Below are 26,332 nucleotides of genomic sequence, written 5' to 3'. Positions count from 1 at the left end.
TCCCTGTTGCTTTGGGAAATAATTGGTTGTGGCGACCCTTTTCCTGGCACATCCGAACCGACTCACTATTAGATAGACTACGGGGGTTTGCGAGCACAGAGCTTTGGAGCCTCTGCGCCATGGGGGGCAGGTTGAGGGAGGCTTAAAAGTGAGGCTGAAGATTTCGAATAAAGTTTTTTCCTTCGACTGCAGTTACCGACTCCGTGTCGTAATTTTAGCGCTACGTGTAGCACACCGCTACATGGTCAGTATTTAATTAAAATGTATTTTATGTTAGTTTGTTAGTTTTTGAAATGTAATTCTAAATTTGAAGATTATGGTGTACAATCTAAATAAGATGTTGTGGCGACCCATTTCCTGACACATCCGAACCGGCTCACAATTAGCCAGCGCTCAGGCTAAGGGAGATAGCCTACGGGGGTTTGTGAGTACGTGCCTTTTGCAGCATCCGCGCCCATGAGGGGCGGGTTGAGGGAAGCTTAAAAGCAAGGCTGTTTAGTTCGAATAAAGCTATCTTTGACTGCAGTTTACTGACTGCGTGTAGCAACCGCTACAACGTGTTTTTATCGCTGGCTGTCCAGAGGGGAGGTGCTGAAACGCTTTGTCGCGTGTCTGGAAGAAGAGAAAACTTTCCTGGGCAGCAAAGGGCTCACCTTTCCTGAGCTGGAACAGCCAGAGTGGCTGGAAAAGCTACACTTCATGGTAGACATGACAGCGCACCTGAACACGCTGAACACAGCTCTTCAACGGGGTAAGGACGTACAGCCCTGCACATGTTGGAGGAGTTTTGGCATTCGAGCGCAAGTTGACGTTGCTTGCCAGAGATTTACAGAAAGGCACATTGTCTCACTTCCCCAATTTGAGAGAGTTCAAACAAGGTCACGACATGATAAATTCGGAGTATTTACATTCTGCAATCATTGCAATGCAAACATCGTTTGGGAAACGCTTCTGTGAGTTCAGAGAGGAAAAAAACACATTATCCTTCCCGGTCACTCCCCTAAGCATCGATCCATCCCTACTGAATACGACTGCATTGTCAGGTGTGAGTCAACCTGACCAAGTATGATAAATATTTTAATTGCCTATTATTTTACGTATATTCATATGTTTTCATTGTTCAGTGAAATAGTCCTTTTATTTTTCAGCTTGACAGCTGGCTGACGTTATTTTTGGTTTGCTGCTGGCGGTAAATTTAAGTTTGGCGTTTTTCATAAATACAAGAAGGACTCAAATAGACGTTGAGTATTTTACTTAAAAGTAACCTTCAACCCAACGTCTTTTTTTCGGAGTTCAAAATGTTTTTGTTGCATGCAGAAATGTAATTTCGTTTTCTCTGCAGGAGTTCATCAATTTCATAAATGCAACACATTATAGTTTGTTTATACATAGCATAAAGGCAAAACAAAACGTTGTATGCAGTGTTATTTCATTTTAAATGTCAAACGGGTTTTGCGGCTCCCAGTGTTTTCTTTTCTGTGGGAAACGGGTCCAAGTGGCTCTTTCAGTGGTAAAGGTTGCTGACCCCTGACTTAGAGCATGGGTCAGTACATGATACTATGATGTTGTGGCCATTACAGAGACATGGGTGCCATAAGGGCAAGAATGGTTGTTAGATATTCTGGGGTTTAGATGCTTAAAAGGGGACAGAAAGGGAATAAAAAGGGAGGGAGAGTGGCATCGCTAATAGTGGAATGTCATCACAGCTTCTAGAAGTGATGATGTCATGGAGGGATTGTCTACTGACTCAGAAACTGGGTGTAAATCAGAAACAGGAAGGGAGCAGTCACTATATTGGGAATATTCTATAAACTCCCCATAGTAATAGCGACACTGAGGAACAGGACAAGAGGCAGACTTTGGAAAGCTGCAAAAACAACAGGGTTGTTGTCATGGCAGTCTTCAACTTCCCTAATAAAGAATGGCGCCACCTTGGTGTAAAAGGTTTAGACGGGGCAGAATGTGTTAGGTGTGTCCAGGAGGGTTTCCTGACTCAATGCATAGATAGGCTGACTAGAGGAGAAACCGTAGTGGATCTGGTGATGTGCAGTAAACCAGGACAAGCGTCAGATCACTCAGTGTGTGAGCATTTCAGAGAACTTGATCACAATTCCCTAACCTTTACCTTGGCTTTGGATAGGGTAGAAGATGGCATGGGAAGTATTTAATTGGTGAGTGTGAATTATGATGCTATCAGGCAGGAACATGGAGGCAAAAAAGGACGGTAGGATGAAAGAACCATAGTTGACAAGAGACATGAAACATTTAGCTAAGAGGAAGAAAGAATCGTACTTAAACTTTAGGAAGCAAGGATCAGACATGGCTCTGGAGAGTTATAAGACAGCTGAGCAGAAGATGAAGAATGGACTTAGCAGAGTGGACAAAAGAATGCCTTGGTAAGTAGGAAAATCTCAAGGCATATGTGAAGAACAGGACAATTAAAGTGAGAGTAGAATCTATCAGGATCAGATGAAGAAACATGGAGCCCAAATTAGAAGAGGTCCTTAGTGAATACTTTGTTTCAGTATTCACCAATGAGAGAGACCTTGATGTTTGCAAGGATGGTGTAAAACAAGTTGATATGCTAGAACATGTTACGTGTTGATATAAAGAAAGAGGATGTGCTGGAGCTTTTGAAAAACATTAGGAGAGGTAAGCCTCTGGAGCAGACTTCATGCTACTAGGGAAGCGAAGAAAGAGATTGAGGCATGTTTGCTTCCTCACTTGGTTATGTGAATAGTACCAGCTGATTGGAGATGTTCAGGAAAGGGAATAGGGGTAATGCTGGGAATTATAGACCAGTGAGTCTTACTTCAGTGCTGGGCAAATTATTGGAGAAAGTTATTAGAGACAGAATTTACAAGCATTTGGAGAAACATACCTGATTGGAGATAGTCAGTATGACTTTGTGAGGGACAGGTCATGCCTCATGAGCCTGAGTGAATTCTTCAAGAATGTGACAAAGCACATTGATGAGGGTAGAACAGTGGATGCGGTGTCTATGGAATTTCATAAGGAGGTTGATAAGGTTTCTAATAGTGGGATCATTCAGAGAGTCAGGACGTGTGGGATCCAGGGAAACTTGGCTGTGTGGATACAGGATACATAGAAGGCAGAGGGTGGTAATAGATGAAGCATATTCTGCCTGGTAGCCAGTGACCAATGGTGTTCTGAAGGGATCTATTCTGGGACACCTGCTCTTTGTGATTTTTAATAAATTACTTGGATATGTAAGCGGAAGGGAGGGCTAGTAAAATTGCAGATGAAATGAAGGTAGGTAGAATTGTAGATGGTAAAGAAGCTGTTCATAGGCTGCAATAGAACATTGACTAAATGCAGAGCTGGACTGAGTGGTGACAGATGGAGTTGAACCGGTAAAAGTGTGAAGTGGTTCATCTTCTTCCCTCAGTAGCAATGACTAATACCAGAGCACATCTTTTTAAGGTGAGTGGAGGAAAGTGTAGGGAGATGTCATTGTTGTGTATGGAACCGGAGGAGATAGTGGAGGTACTTAACGAATACTTTGCTTCAGTATTCACTACGGAAAAGGATCTTGGTGATTGTAGGGATGATTTACAGCAGACTGAAAAGCTTGAGCATGTAGATATTAAGGAAGGGGCTGTGCTGGAGCTTTTGGAAAGCATCAAGTTGGATAAGTCACCGGGACCAGACGAAATGTACCCCAGGCTACTGTGGGAAGTGAGGGAGGAGATTGCTGGGCCTCTGGCAATGATCTTTGCGTCATCAATGAGGAGGGAGAAGTTCTGAAGGATTGGAGGGTTGCAGATACTTCTCCCATATTCAAGAAAGGGAGTAGAGATAACCCAGGAAATTATAGGCCAGTGAGTCTTTCTTCAGTGGTTGGTAAGTTGATGGAAAAGATCCTGAGATGCAGGATTTATCAACATTTGGAGAGACATAATATGATTAGGAATAGTCAGCATGGCTTTGCCAAAGGCAGATCGTGCCTTATGATCTGATTGAATTTTTTGAGGATGTGACTAAACACATTGATGTAAGTAGAGTTGTAGATGTGGTGTATATGGATTTCAGCAAGGCATTTGATAAGGTACCCCATGCAAGATTTATTGAGAAAGTAAGGAGGCATGGGATCCAAGGGGACATTGCTTTGTGGATCCAGAACTGGCTTGCCCACAGAAGGCAAAGAATGGTTGTAGATGGGTCATTTTCTGCCTGGTGGTCAGTGACCAGTGGTGTATCTCAGGAAGCTGTTCTGGGACCCTTACTCTTTGTGATTTTTATAAATGATCTGGATGAGGAAATGGAGGGATGGGTTAGTAAATTTGCTGATGACACAAAGGTTGGGAGTGTTGTGGATAGGGCGGAGGGCTGTCAGAAGTTACAGTGAGACATTGATAGGATGTAAAACTGGGCTGAGAAGTGGCAGATGGAGTTCAACCCAGGTAAGTGTGAAGTGGTTCATTCTGGTAGGTCAAATATGATGACAGAATATAGATTAATGGTAAGACTCTTGGCAGTGTGGAGGATCAGACTCCTGGATAGATACATGGAGCTCAGAAAAATAGAGGGCTATGGGTAACCCTAGGTAATTTCTAAGGTAAGGACATGTTTGGGACAGCTTTGTGGGCCGAAGGGTCTGTATTGTGTTGTAGGTTTTCTATGTTCTGTGTTCTATAATTACTTTACAGAGAGAATGCTAAGTGCCTGGCATGCACTGCCAGGAGTGTGGTCGTGTCTGATACATTAGGGACATTTAGGAGACACTTAGGAGGGTTATGGGCTATGTAGGAGGGAAGGATTAGATTGGTCATGGAGTAGGTTAAAATGTTGGCACAAAGTTGTGGGCTGAAAGTCCCGTACAGTGCTGTACTGAACTACGTTCTATTCTTAAATATTTTGTATGCTACCTGGTTAATGGAGGCCCTATGTCCCGGACCTAGACCCACCTCTACACCTGAAAGGTTGTTTATGTTGAAACAAGTGAGAGATCTGCAGCTGGACAGCTCTGTAAGAATGAAGATTTGAGTTTTATTTCCTGTTAAATAGTATTTCAGAAACAGCAACAACAAACTACAGAATCTTTCCCAAAATTACAAATGCCAGCAAAGCAAAATTCATCAAGTGCCATTCAGTGTTGTGCTTCTTCATTAAATTGCGTAAGTGGGCAGAGGAGAAACACGTGAAAAAAACAAACAATTGCAGATCCTGAATATCTGATACAAAAGCAGGAAGTGAGGAGAACACTAAGCAACACGCACAAAATGCTGCTGGAACACAACAGGTCAGGCAGCATCTATGGGGAGAAGCACTGTCGATGATTCAGGCCGAGACCCTTCATTAGGACTAACTGGAAGGAAAGATACTAACAGATTTGAAAGTAGGAGGGGGAGGGGGAATGCAAAATGATAGGAGAAGACCGGAGGGGGTGGGATGAAGCTAAGAGCTGGAAAGGTGATTGACGAAAGTGATACAGAGCTGGAGAAGGGAAAGGATCATGGGATGGGAGGCCTCAGGAGAAAGAAAGGGGGAGGGGGAAGCACCAGAGGGAGATGGAGAACAGGCAGAGTGATGGGCAGAGAGAGAGTAAAAAACAAACAATTAAATATGTGAGAGATGGGGTAAGAAGGGGAGGAGGGGCATTAATGGAAGTTAGAGAAGTCAATGTTCATGCCATCAGGTTGGAGGCTACCCAGCCAGTATATAAGGTGTTGTTCCTCCAACCTGAGTGTGGCTTCATCTGCATCGGGTCTCTCCAATACATAAAAGGGCACACCGGGAGCACCGGACGCAGTATACCACACCAGCCAATTCACAGGTGAAGTGTCGCCTCACCTGGAAGGACTGTCTGGGGCCCTGAATGGTGGTGAGGGAGGAAGTGTAAGGGCAGGTGTAGCACTTGTTCTTCTTACAAGGATAAGTGCCAGGAGGGAGATCGGTGGGAAAGGACGGGGGTGACGAGTGGACAAGGGAGTCACATAGGGAGCAATCCCTGCGGAAAGCAGAGGCGGGGGAGGGAAAGATGTGCTTGATATTACAAAAATATTAAGTACACAGCAACTCAGTGTAGGAGGCATCTCAACTCAAAAATGAAACATATTACTCTCTAGTTGCTGTGGAGAATTTCTTTCTCTAGTGGGATAACATCTTTCATGACAAGGTTGTGGGGTGGGGTGGGGGGGGGTCACTCTGCTTGGCAGGTGAGACTTGTGGCCTTCACTGTGGTGTTTGTAGGAGCTGACTTGGGGACTGTGGTAATTGGATCTGACAGCTCTCTGCATTCGTGCTTCTGCTGTTAGTGGAAAACCCTTCTGTGGAATAAAAATGGACACTGGTGGTTGATGATCTGTAATGAAGGTAAACTCTTACCCATACAAATACCAGTCGGAATGTTTCACACCCCAAACCAGACTCAAGGCCTCTCCCTAATCTCTGAATAGTTTTTTCTTGGCAGCGGTAAGGGAATGTGATGCAAAGTCTATGGGGTGTTCACTTCCATCACTCATAACATGTGACATGACTGCACCTATACCAGAAGGAGAGGTGTCACAGGCAAGCTTCACTGGATGGTGTGGATCATAATGCGTGAGTACAGTCTTTGTCATCACCATTTCCTTTACCTTCTGGAAAGCCACCTCACACTGCTTTGTCCATGGCCATTTCTTCCCGATTTGTAGTAATGAGTTCAAGGGGTGGAGCCCAGTAGCCAAGTTTGGGAGGAACCTGGAATAGTAATTGACAAATCCTGAAAAGGACTGCAACTGTGAGCCATCCTTTGGCCTTGGGGCACTCCCCACTGCTTGAATTTTCTCAGCATGCTTCCGTTAAACTTGTGCATCAATGGTGTGACCACAGTAAATGATGCTTGGTTTAAAGAATTCACACTTTTTGCTTTGTGCTCTGAGCACATAATCATCTAATCTTTTTAACACTGTTTTGAGATTTTGGAAATATTCTTTGTTATCCTCACCAGTAACAGTGCTGTAATCCAGGTAACATACTGAGTGCTTGGACAGCCTTGTAGCACCTGGTCCATGGCTTTCTGCCAGAGCACAGGTGTAGATGCTACTCCAAAAGATAAAGACTTTTGTGAGTGTTTATGTTGAGAAACGCTTTGGGCTCTTCGTCCATCTCCATCTGCAGATGGGCCTCAGATCAGTCCGCTTTGCTGAAATGTTTCCATCCAGAAAGGTTTGTAAAGATATCCTCTATCCTGGGCAGAGGGTGTTGATCTACTTTCAGTACTGGGTTGATAGTGATCTTAAAAACACTTCAGATCCTGACAGACCCATCCTTGGCTACTGGCACCACTGGCATTGCCCATGGTCTCCGCTCAACCCTGGAAAAAATGCCTTCTTCCTCCATGCAATGAAGCACACTGGCCACTTTAAAACAGATGGTATAAGGAACCGAATGGACTTTGCAAAATGTGGTTCTGGCATTTTCATTTAACACTATCTTACCCTTGATATGTTTGAGTTTTCCAATGCCATCCTTGAACACTGCTGTGGCATCATCCAGTAACTTTCTTAATTCACTTTCAGTTGACTCTGGTGTAAGGGACATGGCATGCTAATGGTGGATGGATCTTCAATCAAGTTGAAGTTATCTTAGTCCATCACAGCTCAACAATACTGATCCTCCTGTCTTTTTTAACCATACACAAGCCCAATGTGGCTTGTTGCTTGTTGTATTTCACTGTTAATGAATGCCATTCCCAAGGAGTTAGCTTCTCTCCAGTGTAAGTTCTTAGTTGGATATCTGCAGGCTTCAGTTCAGTATCTTTGAAATGCCATTCAAGCTCATTTTGTGGAATGACTAATGCAGCCAAGCCAGTGTGCAATTCCATTTTAATTAATTTGCCATTAACTTTTGGTGTAAGCAACATAGCTTGTCTATTGCTAGTTTTCACAAGGCTATCAGTCCTATGTCACTCTCATCATTATCAGATTCTTTTATCCACAGCATGTAAATTAGTGCTCTTTCAAAACTGCAATGTGACTTTTTATCTTTTTCTCTTCCCTATGCAGTCCATTTATTTTTGTCTCCTTGACATGCTCTCTACTTTGTTGCATTTTCTGCACACTTTGCTTTTAAACCTGCATTGGTTTGATGTATGTGAACCCCCACCCCAAGAGTAACACAATTTGTTCAGTCAGGCTGGTTTCTGCTTAAACCAAGGGTTCCCAACCTTTTTATGCCATGGACTCCTGCCATTAACCGAGGGGTCTGTTGACCCCAGGATGGGAACCTTTGGTTTAGACATTGCAATTTTGTTCATGTTTACTTACATTCCTGACTGCAACTCAATTGCATCTCTACTCGTGTTTCCATTGATACAGTGATTTCAACTGCTCTTTTAAATGTGAGTTGTGCTTCTGTTAGGAGCTGTTTTTGAATGCTTTCTTGTAAGATTCAATAAGCTAAACAATCTCTCAGTACATTATTAAACTCATCACTGAACTGACAATGTTCATACAACCTCTTAAATTCAGCTATATGTGCTGAAATGGACTTGGTTCGAAATGTTCCTGCATTACTTTCGTGATAACAGCAAAGCTCAATGTGGCTGCTTTGGTTAGAGCAGTCAAACTTCTAAACAAACTGTATGTCTTTCCACCCAATACACACAACCAAATTGGCACTTGCTTCTCATTGGCAATTTCATTTGCTTCACCATACTGCTCAGTTCACTCAGTATACAATATCCAGTTATCCCTTCTGCAGTCAAACACATTTAGCTTTCTGATGTAGCCAGCCGTTTCTGCTTGCTTTTTAAAATTTATTATTATTATTATCATCAACTGATACTCACTGTTTATGAAACCGCAAATTTTGTCTGTTACCTGCTTTTTTTAAAAATTCAGGCATCTGACTTTACTCCTGAAGGAAAAAATATTGTCACGGTCCCTTCTGGCTTTCACCTGTCTGGCTATTTTCCTCAGGAATTGGGCCTCAATCACCTCATTTAGTTCCAATCATTCCCAGGTTCCACTAACTACAAACACCTGCTTTCCATCAGCAAATGCAGAATAAAAACCCTGTGATCACAACAAGGAGCTGCCAGTTTGTTGGTCGACTCTGGTGTGAGTAACCTTGTTTCATGGTTCTTGGACTGCCAGTTCTAGGTCAAGCATTGCTCCTGGATGCCAACTCCACGCTCACTACACTAATAACGCCTCCTGACTCTGCCTCCATGCCTGTGTTCTGCACTTGGGTTTGTTTCCACCGCCACGTCCTTGTAACAAATATATGCTGCACAGTTTATTTAACTCGAAGGTCTCTCTCTCTCCCTTGCAAAGAAAGAAAGTGCTATACTTCAACAGGTAGGTAGTCATCTTGAGTTTGTTTTAAAACTTGTCACCACTGTTATGTTTTGTAACCCGAAGGTTAGACTAATTGAAAGAAAAACACAGGAGCCTGGGATAACATGGGTCTACAGCACACACATACGATGTGGCAGTGTAATAATGTATACCATTCACTTAATTTTATATATAACCCATAATGAATAATGTAAACAACAAAGAATGTTTAATCAAACAATATTATTTACAATATTACTGAAATATTATTCACAACATACATAACTCGAGGATATCACGTGGAGGGAAGTTAAAGATGTGGTCAACCTCTCTGGAGTCAAGTTGTATTGTTTCTGGGGAGGGGGTGGGAAGTTACTGAATAATAAATTGCAGTATCTCAATAGTCTTTGCAGATTGCATTAATGTAGTAATACATCACAAGGCAATTCACAGGTGCATCATTAAACAAGTTCAAAGTAAATTTATTATCAAACTGCATATATATCACCATACGTAAACCCGAGACTCATTTTCTTGCGGGAATACTCAATACATCCAATAACCATAATTGAATCGATGAAAGACCGCATCGATAGAGCAAACAAGTGCGCAAATACAAAAAGAAAGAAAAGATAACAATTAATAATAAATAAATAGGCAATAAATATTGAAAACATGAGATGAAGAGTCCTTGAAAGTGATCCATAAGTTGTTGAAACAGTTCAGTAATGGGGCAAGCAAAATTGAGTGAAGTTATCCCTTTGGTTCAAGAGCCTGATGGTTGAGGGGTAATAACAGTCCTAAGCGTGTTAGTGGGAGTCCTGAGGGTCCTGTACCTTCTTCCTGATGGCAGCAGTGGGAAGAGAACATGAACTAAGTGGTGGAGATTCCTGATGACGAATGCTGCTTTCCTGTGTAAACGTCCATGTAGATGTGCTCAGTTGTGGGGAGGGCCTGACTTGTGATGGACTGGGCAGTATCCACTACTTATTGTAGGGTTTCCCGTTCAAGGGTATTGGTGTTTCCATAACAGGCTGTGATGCAACCATCATTATAGTCTCCACCACACATCTACAGAACTTTTAGATGCCATGCTGAATCTTCATAAATTCCCAAGGAAGTCGAGGCGCTGCCATGCTTTCTTTGCAATTGCACTTACAAGCTGGGTCCAGGACAGGTCCTCAGAAATGATATCACTGAGGAATTTAAAGTTAAAACAAATTTTTAATAAAATCAAATAAAATTTGGTATAAAAATAAAATTTAATATCATATCAAACCACGTGCTATTTGAGATCACCAAGTGGCCAAAGCCTTTAAAGCAGAGAAGAAGCAACAGAGGGAGATTGTTTGGGAAGGATGGACAGATCTTCAATGTCCTAACACAATGCACAAGGACAGAAGGAAGTACTATCTGCCCTCCAAAATGATCCTGACTTAACTGCCCCAGGCTTCCACTCCTCTTCTGTACCAGTTCCCCATGGCTCTCAGTTACCCTGATAGTTCAAAAATGTATGTTCTTCCTCTTCAAATACCTTTGGTTATCCAGCTTCTACAAATATCTAGGGCAGAGAGTTTCAGAGGTTCACCGCCCTGGGCGAGAAGTTCTTATGCACATTCCAGAGATGAATTGATTGAAATCCAGACACCAGAAAGGTCAAAAATGAAGGAAGGCCAGAAGAGGTATTAGATAAAATGAAAGGTGGAGACCTGGAGTAATTTGCAAACGCTGTAAAGGTTTGACCCCAGTGCAAGTGAGGATACAGTGAGCAGGGCTTGCATCAATTTTCAATTGACCAGCATCATTTTGAAGCAGATAATTCGACATTTCAAATTTCCAGTGTTGATGCTTTCACTCTATATCCATAGCCATATCGTGGCACAGCTAACCGAGCCTCTGCCTACACCCAGGTTCTATGCTGACCTCCGGCACAGCTTGTGTAGAATTTGTGTACCCCCTCTGTATTGGTTTCTTCTGGATGCTCCAAATCCCAAAGATGTGCAGATCAGTAGGTTAACCGGCCACAGTAGATTGTTCCTAATCTGTAGGTGAGTTGTGGAATCTGGGAAGGGTGGGGGGAGGGTGAAGAGAATAAAATGGGATTCCTGTATATGGTCAGTATGAACTCGGTATTTCCACACTCTGTCACTCTGTGACACAACTGCTTAATTGCTTCTCAGCCCTGTAAACCTAGCCTTTCCCAATTTATGATCTTCATTACTTCTTTATTTCTGTCCTCCTTTGTAACTACATTAAAGTTCAAAATTCAAAGTGCATTTATTTTCAAAGTATGTGTACGTTATACAACCTTGAGACTTGTCTCCTCACAGGCAGCCACAAAGCAAAGAGATCCAAAAGAACCCTTTAAAAAAGGCCAACACTCAAATGTGCAAAGGGGAAAAAAGTTCATGCAAACAATAAAAGGAAGCAAATAGCATTCAGAACTGAAGTGTAGCAAAGACACAAAGCCAGTCACTCACTGCAGCCAGAGCAGGCCACAGTCCCAGCTCAGTGCAGAATCGAGTAAACGTCGCCGAGCAACAAACACAACCGGGCAGAACCGGCTCGTATCTCGCCTCCAGTCCTGCACCCTGACCTTTTCAATCTGACCCAGTGTTTAAACATCCAAGCATCGTGTTGTTCCTCACTCTCAAACGACTCTGGGCCAAGACCTCGCTACCACCATACCTGACCTTTCTAATTCGGCCTGGTGCTTATATCGATCGAGCATTGGATCGTTCCTCACTCTCGGGGCACCTCGACTCTGCCTCGCACCTGCTTGTCTCACCTCGTCTCTGCTCACCACTCCATCGTTAGGGGTGATTGTTAATTATAAAATGTTATTAATAAAATATTGACTAGTTTTCTTAGTTTTGTCTGCCACCAATAAGTATCAGCTTGATACCATTAAGTATCAAGCGCAATCATGGCCACTACCATAAATGCACTCTCCCTCTATATTCCTTCTACCTGCCTATCTTCACTCCTTGAAACAGAATCTAGAATTGTCCCTTCCCCCACCCTGCTATTGATGTTAATATTGCTTTCAGGAATTCTGTGCCCTCTGCACATATAACTCAAATTGTCTCCCAGGTATTGAAATCCTTCATAATATATTGTCCTACACGAGGAAATCTGCAGATGCTGGGAATTCAAACAACACACACAAAATGCTGGTGGAGCGCAGCAGGCCAGGCAGCATCTATAAGGAGAAACACCATCGACATTTCGGGCTGAGACATCCTGATGAAGAGTCTTGGTCCGAAACGTCGACAGTGCTTCTCCCTATAGATGCTGCCTGACCTGCTGTGTTCCATCGGCATTTTGTGTGAGTTGCTTAATATATTGTCCGAATGCTTTTGCACTTACCAGAAATTTTCGTTGTTTCGTGGCCTATTGTGAACTCCCAAAAATTTAAATGCCCCATTTTTGTTCTTTAATCCAATTCATTAAATCTTATTTGATGCTCCTTCTGACACATCATCTTTCACAATCATTTCTAATATTGTCTTTTTGTTCCCCTTCTCTCTCATATTCAAACATTTTAACTAGCAAAGTTAATCATTTGCTTCAATAACATCTGAAACATTATAGTTCTGCATATTTATCTGGGCCTTCAGATCATCCACCTATTTGAAGACCGCTCTTTTCACTCCGTTATTAAACGGTCAGCTTCCTTTTTTGTCTGTTTCCAACCTTTGTTAGAAACTTCAAACATCCCGTGCTGACCGGATCAGAGAACTGCAGCGTGATGCGCCACACAGTGGTTGGGCTGGGTAATTACAACCTCACAAGCTTCTTCCCTGGGAGAAGAAGCATTTGCGACGGTATAGGGAGCTCTCGGAAGCCTTGAGTGAATGATAGGAGTAGACCTCACAAACTACCCTCTTCAGAATCCGATCTGAATCGGAATCCGGGTTATTATCATTGAACAGAACAGGAGCAGGGACAGGCTGCTCAGCCCACAATGCTGTGCCAAAGAAATCAAATGAGTGAGCAAATAGCCAACTAAACTAATCTCTTCTGTCTACGCAATGTATATATCTTTCTATTCCCCTCACATTCATGTGCCGATCTAAACGTCTTTAAAGAGGACCTAACTTATCTGCCTCTATCACTACCCTAGCAGCACATTCCAGGCAACCCATCACTCTCTATGTAAAAAACTTACCCCTCACATCTCCTTTCAAACTTACCCCCTCTCACCTTAAATGCATGCCTTCCAGTATTAGACATTTCAATCCTGAGAAAGAGATTCTGTCTATCTACTATATCCATGCCTATCATAATCTTATAAACCTCTATCAGATCTCCTCTCAGCCTCTGCCGCTCCGGAGAAACAACCCAAGTTTGTCCAAATTCTCCTTGCTGCACGTGCTCGCTAATCCAGGCAGCATCCTGGTAAATCTCTTCTACACCCTCTCCAAAGCCTCAACATCCTTCCTATACTGGGCAACCAGAGGTATATGTAAAGATTTATGAAGCTGTTACATAACTTCCTGACTTTTGCACTCAGTTCCTTGACTAATAAAGGCAAGCATGCCATAAGCCTTCTTAACCACCCTGTCAAGCTGCATAGCCACTTTCACAGAGCTATGAACTTGGACCCAAGATCTCACTGCTCATCAACACTGCTGAAGGTCTTGCCCTTAACAGTTTACTGTCTCGTTACATTTGACTACCAAGGTGCAACACATTACATTTGGCTGAGTTAAACCCCATCTGCCATTTCTCCTCTCATAAATGCAGCTGATCTATAACTTCTAATTTTTGCCACTCTGTTACGCTATTCACAACACAACGAATCTTCATATCTATAAGGAGAAGCACTGTCCTGATGAAGGGTCTCAGCCCGAAACGTCGACAGTACTTCTCTCTATAGATGCTGCCTGGCCTGCTGTGTTCCACCAGCATTTTGTGTGGGTTGTCCCTAAATAGCCTGCGGTTTTCCAAATGCTCATAAATCCTATCCCTAAGAATTCTCTCCAGTAACTTACCTACCACTGATGTGAGTTTCACCAATATAGTTTCCAGGATTATTCCTAGATCCTTTCTTGACTAATAGAACAACATTAGCTATTCACCAATCCTCTGCGAATTTGCCTGTGGCTAGAGAGGACATTGGCATATTGGTCAAGGTCTCAGCAATTTCTTGCTTCTCTCAAAAACCTGGGGTATATCCTATCATGCCCTGGGGATGTATCCATCTTAAGAGACCCAAAACTACTTCCTCCTTTACCTTGAAATCCCCTAGTGTATTAAAATGCTCAGCACTGATCTCCCTGTCCTTCGCGTCCTTCTCCTCGGTAAATACTGATGTAGAGTACTCATTCAGGAGCTCACCCAAGCAAATGTTCCGCACTTTATCCTTGCATGGTCCTGCCCTCTCCCTAATTACCCTAATTTAGTATATGTATAAAATGTTTTGGGATTCCCTCTAATCCTACTTGTCAAAGGACTTTCCATGGCTGCTCCTGGCTTTCCTAATTCCCTTCCTGAGTTCTTTGTCCACCTTCTTTATAAACCTCAAGGGCTTTGTTTGCCTCTAGCTTCCTCAACTTTAAATACTTTTCCTTTTTCTTTTTGACTAAGTTCAGCACCTCTCTGAACATCCAAGGTTCTCTTACCTTGCTGGAACTTACCTGTCCAATACTCTATAGTTGGTCTTTAAATAGCTTCCACGCGTCAGATGTGGACTTGCCTAAATACAATTGTTCCCAATTAACTTTTCCTTCTTGCTACCTAATGCTCTTGTAATTTGTCCTGCTCCAATTTAATACTACCCCACAAGGTCCATACTTATCCTTATTTATAGCTATCTTAAAACTTAAGGAGTTAAGGTCACTGTTTCCTAACTGCTTGGTCACCTGACTAGACTCACTACCCAACACCAGGCCCAGCAAGCCCCTCCTTGTGTTGGACTATCTACATATTGATTTAAAGAACTCTCTTGAATGCACCTAATAACTTCTGCCCCATCTAGGCTTCTCACTCTAAGAAGGTCCCAGTTTATATTAGGGAAGTTGAAATCCCCTGTGACAACAACCTATTGTTTTTACGTCTTTCCTTAAACTGCCTGCATCTCTGTTCCTGATTGTCCTGGTTGCTATTAGGGGGTCTTTAATACAATCTGATCAGAGTGGTTGCACCTTTCCTAATTACAACATGAGTTCCACCCATGTTGTAATTTTTGAGGCAGCAGTACGGTGCAATACATAAATAATTACTGTACATAAAAAGTTACAAGAATGTTTTTAAAAAAGATAGATAAATGAATGAATCGTGCGAAAAGAGAGCAAAATAGTGAGGTAGTGTTCATAGATTCATGGACTCTGATGGCAGAGGGGAAGAAGCTGTTCCTAAAACATTGACTGTTAGGTTCAGAAGATTATACTATTTCTACGTTCTTTAGATTCTGATGTTTCCCGTTCCTTTACCATAATCATTGATTCTATACAATAATCTTTCTAACAGCTCCGGCCTTGCACCGCATCTCAGACTTTTACTCCCACCATGACACACTTCACTCTTTAGGCTTTAAAGCTTGCTATATTGTCAGTTTTGCTATTTTGGTGAAACATTATTGATCTGAACTATTCACTCTTTCTCTCTCCACAGGTGCTTCCTCAACTGCTGGGTATTTGATGCATTCTTTAACTCTTGTGCACAATAGTTACGGTGGGTAACTGCAGCACCACTCACTGGTCAGGTTAGGAACTACAGCACTACTTGCAAGTCAGGCTCCGACCACACAACCGTGCAGTGGTCAAGCTGGATAACTTCAGTACCGGACATTAGTCAGAGGAGGTAATTACATCATCACATATTGGCAGCATTGCACAATGGCCAGGCATGATAACTGTAAATGCAGAATCAGAGAATGCTCAAATAACTGAACAGTCTATTTTGTTACAGGGCCTCGTTCACTCTAAATGCTGTACAGATTCCGTATCTATCTGATTCTTAAGGTATCTATTTATAATCACATACTTATTATGGCACTAAAGGAAGCCACTCAGCCCATTGAGCCCATGCCAGCTCCTGAAGGAACACTCCCATTTTCCCTGCAAATTATTCTTCCTCACATATCCATCAACACCCCTTTAATTCTTTAGCACTTATTTACGTTAAGGAGCAATCTCCAGTTGCCTATTAGCTATACAACTCAGCTGTAGGATGTGGGAGAAAACCAGAGCAATTGACAAAACCGGAGCTATGATGTTGTGGTTGTTACAGAGACTTGGATGGCGCAGGGGCAGGATTGGCTACTTCAAGTGCCAGGCTTTAGATGTTTCAAAAAGGACAGGGAAGAAGGCAAAAGAGGTGGGGCATGGCGCTATTGATCAGCGATTGTGTCATGTCTGCAGAAAAGGAGGAAGTCATGGAGGGGTTGTCTACAGAGCCTCTGTGGGTGTAAGTTAGGAACAGGAAGGGGTCAATAACTCTACTGGGTGTTTTTTATAGACCACCCAATAGTAACAGAGACATCGAGGAGCAGATAAGGAGAAAGATTCTGGAAAGGTGTAATGATAACAGTTGTCGTGGTGGGAGATTTTAATTTCCCAAATATTGATTGGCATCTCCCTAGAGTGAGGGGTTCAGATGAGGTGGAGTTTGTAAGGTGTGTTCAGGAAGGTTTCTTGTGACACAATATGTAGATAAGCCTATAAGAGGAGAGGCTGTACTTGATCTGGTATTGGGAAATGAACCTGGTCAGGTGTCAGGTCTCTCAGTGGGAGAGCATTTTGGAGATAGTGATCACAATTCTATCTCCTTTACCATAGCATTGGAGAGGGATAGGAACAGACAAATTAGGGGAACATTTAATTGGAGTAAGGGGAAATATGAGGCTATCAGGCAGGGTACAGGAACCATGGTGCAAAAAGGCAAAAAGATGTGTAAGTCTAGTTAAGATATGAAGAGCTTACAAAAGGTTCAAAAAACTAGGTAATGATAGAGATCTAGAAGATTATAAGGCTAGCAGGAAGGAGCTTAAGAATGAAATTAGGAGAGCCAGAAGGGGTCATGAGAAGGACTTGGTGGACAGGGTTAAGGAAAACCGCAAAGCATTCAACAAGTATGTGAAGAGTAAGAGGATAAGATGTGACAGAATAGGACTAATCAAGTGTGACAGTGGAAGAGTGTGTATGGAACTGGAGGAGATAGCAGAGGTATTTAATGAATACTTTGCTTCAGTATTCACTATGGAAAAGGATCTTGGTGATTGTAGGGATGACTTGCAGAGGACTGAAGAGCTTGAGTATGTAGATACTAAGGAAGAGGATGTGCTGGAGCTTTTGGAAAACATCAAGTTGGATAAGTCACCGGGACCAGACGGGATGTACCCCAGGCTACTGTGGGAAGTGAGTGACGAGATTGCTGAGCCTCTGGCGATGATCTTTGCATCATCAATGGGGACAGGAGAGGTTCTGGAGGATTGGAGAGTTGCGGATATTGTTCCCTTATTCTAGAAAGGGAGTAGAGATAGCCCAGGAAATTATAGAGCAGTGAGTCTTACTTCAGTGGTTGGTAAGTTGATGGAGAAGATCCCGAGAGGCAGGATTTATGAACATTTGGAGAGGCATAATAAGATTAAGAATGGCTTTGTCAAGGGCAGGTCGTGCCTTATTAGCCTGATTGAATTTTTTGATGATGTGACTAAACACATTGATGAAGGAAGAGCAGTAGATGTAGTGTATATGGATTTCAGCAAGGCATTTGATAAGGTACCGCAAGCAGGGCTTATTGAGAAAGTAAGGAGGCATGGGATCCAAGGGGACATTGCTTTGTGGATCCAGAACTGGCTTGCCCACAGAAAGCAAAGACTGGTTGTAGATGGGTCATATTCTGCATGGAGGTCAGTGACCAGTGGAGTGCCTCAGGATCTGTTCTGGGACCCCTATTCTTCGTGATTTTTATAAATGACCTTGATGAGGAAGTGGAGGGATAGGTTAGTAAATATGCTGATGACACAAAGGTTGGGGGTGTTGTGGATAGTGTGGAGGGCTGTCAGAGATTACAGCGGGATGTTGGTAGGATGCAAGACTGGGCTGAGAAGTGGCAGATGGAGTTTAACCCAGATAAGTGTGAGGTGGTTCATTCTGGTAGGTCAAATATGGCAGAATACAACATTCATGGTAAGGTTCCTGGCAGTGTGGAGGATCAGGGGGATCTTAGGGTCTGAGTCCACAGGACACTCAAAGCTGCTGTGCTGGTTGACTCTGGGGTTAAGAAGGCAAATGGTGTATTGGCCTTCATCAATCGTGGGATTGAGTTTAGGAGCTAAGAAGTAATTTTTCAGCTATGTAGGACCCTGGTCAGACCCCACTTGGAGTATTGTGCTCTGTTCTGGTCGCCTCACTACAGGAAGGACATGGAAACCATAGAAAGAGTGAAAAGGAGATTTACAAGGATGTTTAAAAAGCAAACACAAGGAAATCTGCAGATGCTGGAAATTCAAGCAACACACACAAAATGCTGGTGGAACGCAGCAGGCCAGGCAGCATCTATAGGGAGAAGCACTGTCGACATTTCGGGCCGAGACCCTTCTGGCCTGGCCTGCTGTGTTCCACCAGCATTCTGTGTGTGTTGCTTTACAAGGATGTTGCCTTGATTCGGGACCGTGCCTTCTGAGAATAGGTTGAGTGAACTCGGCCTTTTCTCCTTGGAGTGACGGAGGATGATAAGTGACCTGATAGAGGTGTACATGATGATGAGGGGCATTGATCGTGTGGATAATCAGAGGCTTTTCCCCAAGGCTGAAATGGCTAGCATGAGAGGGCATACTTCTAAGGTGCTTGGAAGTTGGTACAGAGGAGATGCCAGGGGTAAGATTTTTACAGGTGGAATGGGCTTCCAATGGCAGTGGTGGAGGCAGAAACGATAGGGTCTTTTTAGAGACTCCTGGATGGGTACGCGGAGCTTAGAAAAATAGAGGGCTATGGGTAAGCCTAGGTAATTTCTAAAGTAAGGACATGTTCGGCACAGCTTTGTGGACCAAAGGGCCTGAATTGTGCTGTAGGTTTTCTATGTTCTCTATGTCCTATGTTTCTTGGAGAAAAATCCACATGGTCATCAGGATGTGATATAAACTCCATACAGTACCACCTGAAACCAGAGGCTGTGAGGCAGTGGTACTTTTCCTGAGTGCATAATTAGTTCAGCATATCGAGTCAGCCACATTGGGAACGTGGTAGCATTTACACAAAATTCCTTTTGTCAGCTGAATTTTCCATTCACCACAGTCTCAACCTTCCTTGCCCTTTATCACTAACTAAATTTATTATCAATGTATATACGAGGGGTGATTGATAAGTCTGTGGCCTAAGTTAGAAGGAGTAAAACCTGGCACATTTATTTTTTCAGCATAGTCCCCTCCTACATTTACACACTTAGTCCAGCGGTCATGGAGCATATGGATCTTGGACCTCCAGAAAGTGTCCACAGCAGGGGTGATTGATAAGTTCATGACCTGAGGTTGTAGGAGATGAGTTATACAGCTCTCGTTACATGCACATGCAGTTCAACTCTTTGAGTGATTATGTAGCATCTACTTTAGGCTATGAACTTATCGATCATCCCTGACATGTTATTAACTAATGAGTTATTAACTTCAAACTTTCTGTGTAATCACTCAAAGAGTTGAACTGCATGTGCATGTAACGAGAGCTGTATAACTCATCTCCTTCTACCTTGGGCCATGAACTTATCAATCACCCCTCGTGTATGTCACCATATACAACTCTGAAATTCATTTTATTGCATGCTTTCACAGTAGAACAAAGAAATACAATATAATCAATGATGAACTGAACAAAGACTGACACGCAGCCGATGTACAAAGGAAGACAAACTGCAAATACAAAAAAATTAAACAAATAAATAGATACATAAATAATACTGAGAACCTCAATTGTAGAGTCCTTGAAAGTGAGTCCTTAGGTTGTGTTCAGTGACGTTCGGTATTGAGGTGAGTGAAGTTATCCACGCTGGTTCAGGCGCCTGACAGTTGAAGGGTGGTAACTGTTCCTGAACCTGCTGGTGTGGGACCTCAGGCTCCTGTATCTCCTTCCCAATGGCAGCAGTGAGAAGAGAACACAGCCTAGACGGTGGGGTTCCTTGATGATAGAAGCTTTCTTGAGGAAGCACTCCTAGTAGATGTGCTCAGTGGCGGGGAGGGCTTTTCCTGCGTTGGACTGGGCTGTATCCACCACTTTTTATAAGAGTTTCTCTTCTTGGGCAATTAGATTTCCATACCAAGTTGTGACACGGCAGTCAGGGTACTGTGCATCTATAGAAGTATAGAAATTGTTGACGTTCAGCTATTGTGGCTGAATAGGTGCCAGTGTTTTAAGCTATGCACTGCATGCAGAAGCATCAACTGGCAGAGTATAAGACTGTTGCCTTCTGCTCAAGTTGGCAGTTGGCTTAGTATAGCCAACTAAGCTGTTGGTGCAGTTGCTGATATGTGGCATTTGAAAAACATATTTTGGGTCTGGATACACAAGTGAGATCAATGAAGTTCTTCTAGCACTTCTGAGTTTGTTGAACATAGAACAGGGTAGAACAGCACAGGAATGCGCTCTTTGGCCCACGATGGGATTATTTGCCCTTTGCATTTGCAAGTCCTTTCTTCTCACCTCCCACATCCCTTACCAAGGCTTCTGGCCCAATATCCATGAATTATGAAGTTGCTGGTTATCCCCATGTTTCTAGGTCAAGTTCACTTGCAGGCCAAAGGCTGAGCAAAATAGGTCCAAACTCTGACTGGGTTTCTCAAAACTTTAAATCTCTCAAACTTCTACTCAGTCTTTTTTGCTCAAAACAACACAACTTCAACATGGAACTGTAGTGCTCCAGTGAGATCCTTGTAATTCTTCTCTGCACATCATACTCTCCCTATATTGTGGCCTACATGAATTTTAGCAACTGCTCTGAAAGGATAGTGATAAACCCGTTAATATTGAGGTACAAAGGGATCTTGGAGACCAGGTCCATAGTTCACTGAAAGTGGATATGCAAATGGAAAGGTGGTGAAGATGGCATGTGGGATGCTTGCCTTTGCTGGTAGGGGTTTAAGAGCAAGGAAGTTGTGCTGCAGCTATAAAACTTTAGGCAGACAACACAGTGTACAGTTCTGGTGGTTCCATTATAGGAAGGATGTGCAGACTGTGGGGAGGATACAGAAAAGAATTACCAGGTTGCTGCCTGGATGAGAGAGATGAGCTATAACAGAAAAGGAAATTGGACAAATTTGGGTTGTTCTCCCCAGGTCATCGGACACAGGGGGAGACCCGGTAGAAATTTTTTAAAACTATGAGAGGCATAGATACAGTAGGCTGTCGGAATCTTTTCTCAGGGTGGAAATGTCAAACACAAGGAGGCATTGTGTTAAGATTAGAGATGGGAAGTTTAAAGGTGACATGAGGGGCAAGAGTGCCTGGAATAGGTTAGCAGAGGTGGTGGTAGAATCAGGCAGTTTGGTGGAGTTTGATAGACACATGAATATGAAAGGAATAGAGGGTAATGAATAATAAATACACAGGAAGAGGACATTAGTATAAACTGATATCAAGGTTCGCACAACATCATGGGCCAATTGGTTTGTCTGCTGTTCTACTGTTCTATTATTGTTTGTGGCCTGGGAGGGGCAGACACTAGTCTGTACGTTCGGGAGCTGGGGCTGACTCAACCTGCATCTGGCATCTTGTCCTCATGGGTGACCCTGAGGTGGCATCACCTGGTGGAGTCGCAAACCTCCACACAACATCAACATGTTGATCCAGGTCATGGAGGGCTGCTCCCCACTTGGCACTCAGATGAAGCTACCACTCAAAGGATCTAGGGAAGTTGGATTAAAATCAGCTAAATGACAGTGTTCTAGCTTGGCCTAACTATTGTTTTGGAGAAATACACACAAAATGCTGGATGAATTCAGCGAGTCAGGCAGTATCTGGACCCTGGGGAAGTGAGGTCACCCTAGTACTACATAAAACAAGAAAGGCTGCAGATGCTGAACATCTGGAGCAACACACAGAAAATGCAGGAGAAACTCAACAGGCCAGGCAGCTTCTATGGAAGGTAATTAACTTTTAATGTTTCAGGCCAGGACTGATGGTTCATTCCTCCCCACAGAGGCTGCCTGACCTGTTGGGTTCGTCCAGCATTGTGTGTGTTGCTCCAGATTTCCAGTATTTGCAGTCTCGCTTTTATCTAACACAGTGCTCTTGTGAGATGTCACTATCCCTGCATTTTACACCATGGTTAATAAAGAGAGGAATCTTGAATGCTTTCTTAACCATGTTATTTTTCTGTCCCTATACCTTCAAGATCCGTGGTCCTGTACTCTGTTTACACTAAATATGTTTGGATTATTAATCACAGATCCCTTACTGTCCTGGCATCCCCGAATGTTAATACTGCATACATAAGAACATCACAGCACAATATAGACCCTTCGGCTCACAATGTTGTGCCAACCATTTAACCTACTTGAAGATCAAACTATTCCGTCCCTCCTACATAACCGTCCATTTTTCATCATCCATCTGCCTATCTAAGAGTTTTTAAAATGCCCCTGAAGTATCTGCCTTTACCATCACCTCTGGTCATGCATTCCACTGTGTAATAAACTTAGCTCTGCCATTCTTCCTATACTTCTCTCCATTCACCTTAAAATTGTGCCTGCTTATATTCACTTTTCCTACCCTGGGAGGAAGTCCCTGGCTACAGTATCCACTCCATCTATGTCTCTTATTATCTTGCATAACTCTATCAAGTCACTTCTCATCTTCCTTCACTCCAAAGAGAAAATTTTTTTACAAATGATAGGTTCCTAAAACATGTCCCTGCTGAACACCGCTGGTATCCACACAGCCAAATTTCCCTGGATCTCATGCCTTCTCGCTTCCTGAATGAGCCTACCATGAGAAACGCTGTCAATCGCCTTACTAAAATCTAGAACACCACATTCTCGAGAATTCAATCAGGCTCAAGAGGCATAATCTTCCCCTCACAAAGCTGTGTTGGCTATCCCCAATAAAACTATATTTCTCCAATTATTCATAGATCCTGTCTCCAAGAATGCTCTTCCATAATTTCCCCACCATTGGTCTGTAAGTTCCAGAGTTATCCCTATTCCTTTTCCTGAACAAGGAAATAACATTTGTCACCCTCCAATCATCTAGTATTACTCCCATTGTCAGTGAGGAAGTAAATACCATTGCCAAAGGCGCAGCAATCTCTTCCCCCACAACCTTCCCATCTGGCCCCGGAGACTTACCTATCCTGATGGTTTTCAAAAGATCTAGTACATCCTCTTTCTGAACAGCAACATGTTCAAGCATATCAGCCTGTCTTACCCTGTCCATACAATCATCACGGTCCATCATACTGGTGAATACTGAAGCAGAGTATTCATTAAGGACCTCCCCTACCTTCTCTGCCTCCAGGCACATTTCCTCCACTATCGGTGATCAGTATTTCCCCCACTCTGGCCATCTTCCTGTTCTTCACATACGTGTAGAATGCCTTGGGATTTTCCTTACTCCTACTCATCAAGGCCTTCCCATGTCATCTTCTGGCTCTCCTAAGTCCATTCTTCAATCCCTCCTGGCTACCTTGTAATACTCTAGAGCCCTGTCTAATCCTTGTTTCCTAAACCTTAAGTAAGCTTCCTTCTTCCTATTGACAAGGTATTCCATATTTCTTGTTGGTTCATAGTTCCGTCACCTGCCTCATGGGTCATATCTATCCAGAACCCCATGCAAGTTCTCCCTAAATAACCTCCACATTTCTGCTGTGCATTTCCCCAAGTACATCTGTTCCCAATTTATGCTCCCAGTTTCTGCTCAATAACATCATTATTCCTCCCCCCCCCCCCACCCCGGCAATTAAATACTTTCCCATACCATCTACTCCTATCTCTCTTCGAGGCTATAGTAAAGGTCAGGGAGTTGTGGTCACTGTCTTTGAAATGCCGTCCCACTGAGAGATGTCACCTGACCCAGTTCATTGCCTAGCACCAAATTCAAAATGGCCTCTCCTCTAATTGGTCTGTTTACAAGTTGAGTTGAGAATCCTTTTGAGACACACCTAACACATTCTGGGCTATCCAAACATTTTGCATCTCTTTTACCTCCCTCCCTCTAAACTTTGAAACATCCAGCTGCCCTTCCTGCACTTGTTACAACCAAGCCTCCGTATGGCTACACTGTCATAGTTCCATGTACTGACATGTTCATTGCCCTTATTCCTAACACTTCTTTTGTATTAAAGTTGATGTGTTTCAACCCATCTGAAAAATTGCCCTATCAGCTGCCTATCCTTCCTCACAGCCTCGCCTCATGCTGCATTGATCTGTACACCAACTGCCCCATTGTCGGTCCTGTCACACTGTTCCCTTCTCTGGACTGAGTTCCATTTTCTACATTTGTGCCCAGCCACCCAGTCTATCGGTATTATGCTGTGGCCTACAACTGTATTCCTCATGATTAAGACATTGCATAGAGTTAGAAAGCCAGAGAATGTGAGAAAAGGCCTGTTGGCCCACTGAGTTGATACTGACCATCAAGCACCCATTTACATTTACACCATTTTATTCCTCCCATGTTCCCATCAACTCCCTCCAGATTTTACCATTCACCTGGGGGCAATTTACAACAGCCAATTAACCTAGAAGCATCACACATAAAATGTTGGAGGATCTCAACAGGTCAGGCAGCATCTGAGGAAATGAATAGCTAGTTGACATTTTTGGGCCAAGACCCTTCATCAGGACTGAGAAGGAAATGGGAAGTACAAAAGGTGGTGGAGGGGTGGGAGGCTATTTGGAAGGTGATGGGTGAAGCCAGGTGGGGGGGAAAGGTCGAGAGCTGGTGAAGAAGGGATCCAATAGGAGAGGAAAGTGGACCACAGGAAAAAGGGAAAGAGTAGGGAACCCAGGGGGAAGTGATAGGCAGGAGAGAAGAGGTCAGAGTGGTGAATAAAAGGGGGGGGGGGAGAAATTAGATTACCAGAAGGAGAAATCAATATTCATGCTGTGTCTTTGGGATGTGGGAGTGAAACAAGAGAATCTGAGAGAAACCCAGTCACAGAATGCACCAAAGTCAGGATCAAATTCTGGTAGCTAAAGCTGTACGGTAAAATTCTTAACTGTGATTCTTATACTCGTCCAAATTATTTACAAGCCATGTAAAACAAAGGGCCAAACACTGAGTCCTGTAGAATCCACTGCACATTGCCCTCCACTAGCTAAGATTCCCGTTAATGTTGGATAAATGTCTATGGCGTGATTTGTATGAGTTCTAATACTGCTAAGAAACACTAACTGCAGAAAGTGTGTCAGTACAACGTTACATGCCTGAAGTATGGTTTTATTCCATTCCCATCAGATCAGCGATGCCTCATGCGTCTTATTTGTTATACAGCACTGTCTAATGAAGCTATGAGACCATCAAGATTGCAGGAACACTTCTGCAAAAGACACCCTGAAAAGGCTACTTATGGTATTACTCGGTTTCAGAAGATGAAAGAAGCATTTGAAGAGTTGCACACTGGAGTCATTTGCCAAGATAGCTAAAAATGACCTTGATAGTGGTCTCATTGCTTCTTATAACATTTCCAAAGTGATAGCAAAGTGTGGAAAATCTTATAGAGTTAGCAAAAGATTCATAATACCTACTGTATCAGAAGTGCTCACCACTGTTCTCAAAATGGTTACCAGTGTTTTAAACTCAATTCCTCTGAGTAGTAACTCATATTGACGAAACGAGTAAAGACATCGAGTATCAACTATACACAGAGCTACAATAAACAGAATTTGGGATATAACTGGATGAGTTAACTGTGCGAGACAATGAGGCATTGCTAATTGCATATGTACTGTTTATTAAAAATGGAAATGTTTATGAAGAGACTCTCTTTTATAAAAAGTTTAAAAACAATTATCAACAGAGAATCAACCTACAATGAGCTCAAAATGTATATTGAGGTTAAAAGTATTCAGATTAGGAACACAATTTCTTGTGCAACAGATGAAGCACCATATA

The sequence above is a fragment of the Hypanus sabinus genome, chromosome 7 (genome assembly GCF_030144855.1).
Source record: "Hypanus sabinus isolate sHypSab1 chromosome 7, sHypSab1.hap1, whole genome shotgun sequence".
Lineage (NCBI taxonomy): Eukaryota > Metazoa > Chordata > Chondrichthyes > Myliobatiformes > Dasyatidae > Hypanus > Hypanus sabinus.
The sequence above is the reverse complement of the archived record's forward strand: the minus strand, read 5'-3'. Positions refer to the sequence as shown.